Below are 10,185 nucleotides of genomic sequence, written 5' to 3'. Positions count from 1 at the left end.
GGTGTGCATGTTAGGTGCTGTTGAGTAGAGTATGACTCAGTGACCCTGTGAACAGCAGATCTGAACCCCATCCCATCTTATGCCATCTTCACACACTGCCTGACACATTAGAACCCATTGTGGCAGTCACTGTATCAATCCACCTGGTTGAATGTCTTTCTCTCCTTTGCCGACTCTCCATCCTTCCAAGCATTATGCCCCTCTCCAAGGAATAGCCCCTCCTAGCAACTTGCCTGAAGTATGAGAGATGAAGTCTCATGATCCTTGCTTCCAAAGAGCACTCTGGCTGCACTCTCCCCAAGGCATATTTATTTGTTCTTTTGGCAGGCCATGGGATATTCAATACATTTCTCCAACACCACAATGAAAAGGCATCAATTTGTCTTTTGTCATCCTTCTTCACTGTCCAGCTCTCAGATACATAGCATCTGACTGGAAAGACAATGGCCTGAATCAGACACACCTTAGTCCTCACATTGACAATCTTACTCCTCAAAAATTTGAAGAGGTCCCTAACTGCAGACTTTCCCAATGCAATATGTCTCTTTATTTCCTCACGGCTGGTACCAATGATGTTAATTGTGGATCCAAGAAGGATGAAGTTATTGACAATTTTAGTATCTTCTCTGTCCACTATGATGTTGCTTGTTGGTTTAGTGATAAGAGTCTTTGTTTTCTTGACAGTGAGATACAATTCAAATTGAAGTTTGCATTCCTTGATCTGCAACAAGTGCCTCAAGTCCTCTTTACATTCAGCAAAGAAAGTTGTGTCATTTGCATAACGCAGGTTATTGATGAGTATCCATCTGATCCTGATGCCACATTCCTCTTCATAGAGCCCAGCTTCTTGAATACTTTGCTCAGCATACAGATTAAATAGGTATGAAGAGAGAATACCACTCTGATGAACTCCCTTCTTCATTCATGTGATATGATATAGAATAATATCATTCATATCACATACAAGCAAAATGCTGCTGAAGATCATTTAAAAAATGACTAGAAGAGTACATAGATAGGCAACTGCCAGAAATTCAAGCAGGAGTTAGAAGCCTTGACACCAGGGACATAACTGTTGATGTCAAATGAATCATGGATGGAAAATAGAGAATACCAGAAGAATATCTATTTGTGCTTTATTGATTATGCAAAGACATTTGACTGTGTAGATCATAACAAATTGTGACTGACATTTAGAAGAATGGAATTCCAGAGCACTTGATTGTGCTCATGCAGAACCTCTACCTGGACTAAGAGGCTGTTGTGCAAACAGAGCAGGGAATCACTGCATGGTTTGAAATTAAGAATTGAGTGCATGCCTTGCATGTAAGAAAAAAAATTGTGATGTTGGCTTATTTTTATGGACAATTTTATTGATGTTCAAAGAAAGCATGGATAGAAAAAAAAGTATTTTCACAGAATGTTATCATCAATAATTGTCAGAAAGCTGTAATTCTCTAAGAATAAATTAATATTAACATGTAGTTTATCGAGAGGCCCCAGCGGCACTCTGAACTCAATGATGATGGAAGTTTGTTGTTTGAACCTACTAGTCCCGCCATGGGAGAAAGATATGTCACTCAGAGCCACAGAGGACACAGATGAAACTTATCATGACATTCAAATCAATTGATATATTTACTTATGTATCACTCATTCAGTAACTATGTTTACAAAGTAACAAATGGATGTTTGCTGTATGTGCTTACTGCTACTATTGTTATTAAAAACAAAACTCGAACTCACTGCCATTTTCACTATTTAAATTCCTAGTTTCAATACAAATGTCAAAAATAATATGAATAATTGTATAGAAGTGAATGATGACATCAATAAATAAATGAAAACAAAAAACCCACAAGGATGAACTTCTGCCTATACCCGGCATAAACTAATAATCAATGTTAATTTATGGTTCAAAAATGAGCCAGATAAACAGTAACAGATTTTAAATGGGAAATAAAGAATGTAATGTAACAGAAAAACCCCAACCAACTAAAAACTATTTCCTTTCCGGTTAGGTAGATATTTTCATGCTTATATTTTGAGGGAATGTGTGGTTTGCTAAATTCTCCAGCTGCTTACCCATCAGATTCCTGTCTCCTAACTATTCCATTAAAGGATCATCTAGGTCCTGCTCTGCATGGAGGTTGTGTATGAATTGAGACTACGGAGGAAAACCATCATGCTTAAAAATTATTGTCGGTAGAAGGGAGGAAGACTGTCAACAAACTGCACTGACATAGCGACAATATTTGTCTGGAGCATGGCAGAGATTGTGAGTTTGGTGCAGGTTAGCTCAGGGCTCAGTTCTTTTGCTCATAGAGTCTCTATGAGCTGTAGTTGACTTCTCAACATCTAACAACAACAATCAGCTAACCTTAGGAAGAGCCTTCTGGATTACCAGTATAATCATAGGAGACAGGAAAGACCACATTGTTGTTGCTGTTATATGCCATCAAGTCAACCATGACTCATAATAACTATACATACTAGCTCTATCCTAAGCCAATATCACTGTTTCTAACACTTCTGTCCTCTTAATGCAGTTACTATGTTAATCCATTTTACCAAGGGTCTTCCTCTACTGCCCTGTCCTCCATCCTTCCACACATGATGTCCTTCTCCAAGGCCTTGCCCCTTCTGGAAACATGACCAAAATATATAAGACAGAGCTGCAAAATTCTTGTCTTCAAGAAGCAACAAACTTTACCTTCTTCTCCAGGACAGATTTGTTTGTTCTTTTGGCAGTCCATAGTATGCTTAAGCTCTTCTCCAGCATCACAACTCAAAGGAATGAATTCTTCAGCTACCATCTTGAGTAATTTTCCAGCTCTCTGATGCATAGCAAGTGATTGAAAAGGTCATGACCTGAATCAAGTGTACCTTAGTCTCTAGACTGACACTGTTGCTCTTTAGCACTCTGGAGAGGTCCCTGATAGAGTATCCTAATGCAATTCATCTTTGGATTTCCTGACTGCTGTTTCCAAGAATGTTAATTGTGGATCTAAGTAACTGAAACTCTTTAAAAGGTCATTATTTTCTTATGTACTGCCAATTGGTTCAGCGGTGAGAATCTTTGCTTTCTTGATGTTGAGCTTCGATCTGTATGAAAGACTGCTGTCCTCAACCTTCTGCAGCAAACGCCTTAGGTCCTCCTAAGTTCAGCAAGCAAGGTTTTGTCTTCTGCATAACACATGAACTCTAATTTCATTTAATTTTGAACAAGTGGTTAGCAAGGCAAGCTTGCTCACTAAACTGTTAGGATATTATTCCTAATTTCAGCTTTTTATAAATGTTTTTCAGTAATTATATTTGAGCTGTTAGAGAAGATCAATCAATACCTTCAGTAGTTTTTATAGCCAACTTATTTATGAGCCTAAGGAATTCTTTGTACCCATTTCAACAATCAAATGTACTTATTGCTTTACTGAATCCACTCAACTCTCAACAAAATTTTAAAATGAAAATATTTTAAGGAGCAAATGTATAAATTTGCGTCTTGGCAATGTGTGTGACAATGTTGTTATTAACACTTTAAATGTATTACTTCCCTCTCCTGGATTCCTGCTCAGAGTAATATATTTGGGTGGTTATTGTTGTTAGGTGTCACTGACTCAACTATAACTCATAGCAACCATATGAAAAAGAGATCTGAACTTTACCCTTTCCTGTGCCATCCTTACCATTTCTGATACCCTGAAGCCCATTACTGTCCTGATGTTTCCCTAAATGGCTTCACAGGGAGCTCTGGTGGCTTAGCAGTGATTGTGAAGTTGATCCACAGGCAGGTGGTTCAAATCCAAAAGCTCTGCTATATAAAGATGGGTTGTTTCCTTTCCTCCCATGAGATCTTTAGCCTCTGAAAACTTGCTGAAGTGCCATCTATGAATCTCTTCTGACTCAACAGCATGTGACAGTAACAATACCAACACACTGTGTCACATGAAGTGTATCTTTACTAAATTTCTAATGTTCAGTTATTCTTGAAGGATTTCTGCCTGCTAAACAATTTATAATGTCTTAATGACAAATGTATTTTCATAGCCCATGCTTTCTTAAGAAAACTACAATCATATTTAACTTGTCTCAGCTGAGGATCTGTGAATCATTTTAAGAACCTCAAAATGAATTATACTTTCATTTCTTACTTCTCCTAAAATTATAATGTTGACGTTAATGAGAAACTGATGGATGTCAGTGATTTTTAAAGCCGTACCCACGAGAACTGTATTTGAGAGAAGGGGGCCGTGAGTCTGAGCTTGTCCTGAGGATGCTTACATGCCCCACTTCTTTGTGATGCTTAGACTTTCTGGAGAAGACTCACTTTTTATTATCAAGTGAAACTAATGCTATGAAATCATGGTATTGAGAACACAAACTCAACTCTTCCCAGTGGTTTCTAAATAGTGTTATCACCAAAGTACTAAACACACACTTGGTGGTAGAGTGAAAATTGAGTGTCTTTTGCCTTTTTCCTTGACTAGAGAATATGCTAACCAGGAAGGAGAACAAAGGGGCTGGTTCAAAGCAGAGATCTTGCCATTGTCAACAATGACCTTTAGGGACTCTAAGAACAGTTACCCCCCTGCACCAACTTCAGTGTCTCCGGCATGCCCACTATTACAGTCACTGTGTCAATCATCTTGTTGATGATCTTCCTCTCTCTCTCTGACTCTCTCCTTTTCCAAGCATGATTTCTTTTTCCACGGACTACCTTTCCTTAACAATATGCTCAAACTATGTGAGACAAAGTTTTATCTAAGGAGTGTCTCGTTGCCCTTCCTCCAAGAGAGATTTTAGAAACACTAAAAACAAATTATAGTCCTAAACCACTCCATTATTTTATTATTAAAATTGTATGTAGAAAGTTCAAGTCTACATTTAAAAAATATTTTATATTGGTTTGCATACCTGCTTTGTATTCAGTACATTTGAAACTATCCTTCATTCAACCACTCTCATTCATTGTTTTAGAAAATGAATAACCATTGAACTGTAACCACCATTACCCAGCCTTTTCAGGTCCCCAACAGAACTTTCCCATTTCCTTTACCCCACTCCATCCATCTACCAAAATGTGCAACTCCATAATTTCCGTACTCCCTATCCTCACTCTTCAGCTCCCACCCCTTAACCTTTTGTAGCCCTATAAACATTTTATTAGTTATCTTTCTATTTTTACAATAAAGGTCTTATGTAATATTTGTCTTTATCAGACAGAGATCGTTCACTCAGGGTAAGGTTCTCCAGTCTCTCCCAAGTTATGTAGAATTTTTTAAAATCATTTCTCCTGAGTACTGTGTAGTTTTCCAACATGTGAATGTACTACAATTTCTCAATTCATTTGATTATGATTGGACATTTGGGCAGTTTCCATGTTCTTGTGATCGTGAATAATGTTGCTATGAACATTGATGTACATAATTCCATTTGTGTCTCAGTTCTAATTTTCCTTGGAGTATATTTTTAGCAATGGAATAGAGGGATCATATGGAATTTCTATGCCCTGCTTTTTGAGGAAATGCCTTCCAGAGTGATCCTATTTTACAATCCCACCAGCAGTTTGTGAGAATATCAATCTCTCCATATTCTTTTCAACATTTATTGCTAATTGTCTTATTAAACTTTTCTACTGCTGCTGGGGTGAGATGGTATTTCATTGTGGTTTTAATTTGCATCTCTCTTATTGCTAGTGATTTTGAACATTTTTTCATGTTCTGTTGGGCATCCTAATGTCTTCCACTGTGAAACGTCTTTCCATGTGTTTTGGTTATTTTGTAATAGGCTTATCCACCTTTATCTTGTGGAGGTCCTTTCGTTTCTGGAAATTTTTGTTATGAGACATTTGTCTGAGATGATATTGCCAAATGTTTTTCCTAGTCAGTAGGTTTTCTCTTCATTCTGTAGAAAAACGTATTTGATGCAAAAAGGGATTGATTCTTTAAAAATGCCCATTGATCAATTTTATCCTCTCCCAGATGTGTATTTCTGGCTGTATTTGTCAACCTTTTTATATCATAGACCGTATCATCTAAGCTTGGTCCCATTTTGTCCACTTCTACTATACTGAATGGATGAAATGAGGGTGAGAGGGGAAGGAAATGGAAAAAAAAATAAACCGAGAAGGTTAGTTGAGAGAACAGCAATATGTAATATAGATTTTTTTACATTGTAATACGTTAATTACATTAATCAATGGTATTTAATGCCTGCAAATGATTGTCTGGAAAAACACAACCCAATGTGATTTTTAAGCTTTCACTTAAATACAAAAGATTTTAAAAACAAAAAAGATTTTTCTAACAATTACTAGATTGATTTTCAGTTTTTCCTATTTAGTTCCCAAGTTTAATACAAATATGTTGTTGTTGTTATCTACCGTCGAGTCGCTTGTGACTTACAGCGATCCTGTATACAACAGCCCTTAACTCTGCTCTGTCCTGTGCCAATCGCACTGTCTCTGACACACCTATCCCGATTACCCCAGTCACTGAATCAATCCACCTAATAGAGGGCCTTCCCTTCCTGCGCCTGCCCTTCACCATCCCAAGGAGCAGCCCGATTTAACCCTGTACAGGATGAACGAGTTTGTTTCCTTAGCAGTCTATGGTACCCTCAATACTCTTTCCCAGCACCACAGCTCAAAGGCATCGATTCTCCTTCTATCATCCCTAGTCATTGTCCAACTCTTTGATGCATAACAAGTGATTGCAAAGACCATGGCCTGTATCAAATGCACCTTAGTCTCCAGAGAGACACCATTGTTCTTCAGTACTTTGGAGATGTCCCTAACAGCAGACTTTTCCATTGCCATATGTCTTTTAATTTCCTGACAGCTGGTGCCAAGAGTGTTGACTGTGGAGCCAAGCAAACTAAAGCTGTGAACAATCTCAATCTATTCACCATCCATCCTGATGTTGCTAATTGGTCCAGTGGTGAGAATCTTTGTCTTCTTGATATTGAGCCTCAATCCATATTGAAGGTTGCAGTCCTTGATCCTCTGCAGCAAGTGCATGAGGTCCTCCTCAGTTTCAGTAAGCAGGGTTGTGTCATCTGCATATCGCAGATTGTTGATAGATCTCCCACCAATCCTGAAGTGCATTTCTCCTCAAAGAGTCCAGCCTCCCGGATGATCTGTTCTGCATACAGGTTGAAAAAGTATGGAGACAAAATGCATCCCTGATGGGCCCCCTTCCCAATTTTGAACCATACGGTGTTTCCTTGCTCTGTTCTGACAACTGCCTCTTCGTCCAAGTATAGGTTTCACATTAGCACGATCAAGTGTTCTGAAATTCCCATTCTTCTCAGAGTCAGCCACAGTTTGTTATGGTCCACACAATCAAATACCTTTGCATAATCAATGAAACACAGGTAGACATTCCTCGGGTATTCCCTGCTTTCAGCTAAGAAACATCTAACATTAGTTACAATATCTCTAGTACCACAACCCCTTCTAAACCCACCCTGGACTTCTGGCAATTCTGTGCTGATGTGCTGTTCCAGTCAATTTTGGATAATCTTCAGTAGAATCTTGCTTGCATGTGAAATCAATGATATTGTTCTATGGTTTGCACACTCTGTTGGGTCACCTTTCTTTGGAATGAGAACAAATATAGGTCTCTTCCTGTCTGTTGGCCAAGTGGTTGTTTTCCAGATTTCTGGGCACAACTTGCTGAGCACGTCCAGGGCAAGCATCTGTTAGCTGAAATATGTCAATTGGTATACCATCTATTCCGGGGGCCTTATTTTTTGCTATTTCCTTCAAAACAGCTTGGAATTCTTCATGACCATAGGTTCTTGCTCATATGTTGTTTCATGAAATTCTTCTGTGTCTGCCAATTCCTTTTGATACAGTGACTCAGTATATTCTTTCCATCTTCTTTTAATACTTCCTGGATCATTTAATATTCTGCCTAAAACATCCTTGATTATAGCAACTCGAGGTTTGAATTTGTTCTTGATTTCCTTAAGCTTAAGAAATGCTGAGTGAGTTCGGCCCTTTTGATTTTCTGACTCCAGCTCCTTGCACATTTTATTGTAATAATACAAATATAGTTTACCATTATGAAAAACTCTTTATTTATAATTCTATTTCTGAGTCAGAATTAGTTTTTATCAAACTTTCTTCCCTATATGAGTCTCTATGACCATCATGAGCTTGTCTTAGCTCACATGTCTTTTCATTCTATTCTCTTGAATATATATGGTTATTGTGAAAGACAAAACAGGAAGGAAAATGGAAAAAATACAAAAGCTATTTTCTTCCTTCATCCATTACTCACATTTTTCTACTTTTCCCCTTTTATGAGAAGTTATAATTTCTTCGCCTTTCATTTTTCTGTCCTTTAACTACCTTTTATGATCACTTTTTTTTGTCCAGAAAAATTTAACAGGTTTATTTATAATTGTTACGAAGTTGAACTGCTGAAACTTGTTTACGGAAACATTTTTTTTTTTTTTGACTTGCAGTAATGCTTTATATCCCCACAATTATATTAGAAATTCACACACAAATGAAAATGGAAAAACTGCCAATCCCTGATTTCTGCCCCCTGTTTCCATTCACAATCATATACTTAGGTACCTTTTGATCCTATGGAAAAAAACTATCTAACGTTCAAGAACTACCAATAACAGGAAGAAGAGTTTTTTTTTTAAAAGAATGAAATGTTTCCCATCCTAATGGATTCTTAAGCACGCTCTCCACGTATGCGGCGTGCTAGCTGGATGTCTTTTGGCATTATTGTTACACGTTTGGCATGGATGACACACAGGTTGGTGTCTTCAAAGAGGCCAACCAGATAGGCCTCACTTGCCTCCTGCAAAGCACCAATGGCTGCGCTCTGGGGGGGGCAGATCTGTTTTGAAGTCCAGAGCAATTTCTCGCACCAGACGCTGGAAGGGAAGTTTTAGAATCAGGAGTTCAGTGGACTTCTGATAACGCCTAATTTCACGGAGTGCCACAGTACCAGGCCTGTAGCGATGCGGCTTCTTCACCCCGCCAGTAGAGGGCGCGCTCTTGCGAGCGGCTTTTGTCTCGAGCTGCTTCCTGGGTGCTTTCCCACCGGTTGATTTGCGGGCGGTCTGCTTTGTACGAGCCATGGTATAAACACCTCTTCACTTACCCCCCCCCCCCTTCGTTGGCTGGAGCTCGGCGGCGCTGGCTTCGGAGAGCGAGATCACTTCTATACACATGAAGAGCACTAATAGGGTAGTAGCTTAAGTGTTGGGCTGATAACTGAAAGATCAGCTGTTTGAACTCACCAGCCACTCTGTGGGAGGAAAAAAGCAAGGGACGTTTCCTCCCATTCCATTTCTCAGCCTTAGATACCCAATGGAGGGTTGCCATGAGTTAGAATCTACCCTTCAGCAGTGGTGGCTTGTTTTCATTTGTTAGTGTTTTTTTTTTTTTTAAGGAGCAGGCTCCCAAGTAAAAAGGCTTCTGTTTTAACTTGAAAAGCGGTTATTTACTCTCGCTTCTCAAAATCATTGGCTTATAATTTAAATATCTTTATCTTAATGATTTGCTCTTCTTTTCAAAGCTTTTCTTTTTCCTGGCACTCTTGCAACCAGAAAGGTGAGAATGGGCAGATGTGTAATCATAGGTTTACACAGTTTGATGGGTAGAGGGAGGGGTGGGTAAAAAAAGGGAACGATTCAGTGTGAAAAATAATGTATAAAAATTTGTAAGTGAACCAATGTAAAATGAAGATATTTTTAAAAAGAATGAATTGCTCAAATTGGAAAATGGTAAACTGGCTTTTAAATACCATACCATACCATACCATACCATACCATACCATACCATACCATACCATACCATACCACACCAGGTATTTATTCAAGGTGATACCATTTATTTTGAACATTTATTTAAAGAAATTACTTTCTTTTTCCCCCAAACAGACTTGTTATCAGAGGACTGGGTGCACACAATGAGTCATTCCCAAACTGCTTTTACCCTACTGACTGAGTGTCCTTGTTAGCTTTTGCGATGTCTCATGTAGGTCACCAGCAGTGCTTGTGGATGGAGAAATTAAAGCTGTCTTTAAAGGTCACATATGAACTGTATGATGCTTGAAGCAGTGCCATCAAACACTCTGGGGGGATGGATGGCTCTGCTTTGCTGGTCTCAGAGGGAAGCAATGAGGCAGTTGCCAAACTAGAATGGCTTTCATAAGG

The 10,185-nt window shown here is 38.6% G+C and overlaps 1 pseudogene; it reads right to left on the bottom strand.

Moving 5' to 3' along the window:
* Positions 1–8,693: 8,693 nt before the first annotated feature.
* LOC102846516 lies at positions 8,694–9,105 on the bottom strand (annotated as a pseudogene).
* Between the last annotated feature and the right edge of the window lie 1,080 nt (positions 9,106–10,185).

The sequence above is a fragment of the Elephantulus edwardii genome, unplaced genomic scaffold, assembly GCF_000299155.1.
Source record: "Elephantulus edwardii isolate Elephantulus edwardi_28Jun2011 unplaced genomic scaffold, EleEdw1.0 scaffold00432, whole genome shotgun sequence".
NCBI lineage: Eukaryota > Metazoa > Chordata > Mammalia > Macroscelidea > Macroscelididae > Elephantulus > Elephantulus edwardii.
Note: the sequence above shows the minus strand (reverse complement) of the source record. Positions and strands in the feature narration are given on the sequence as shown.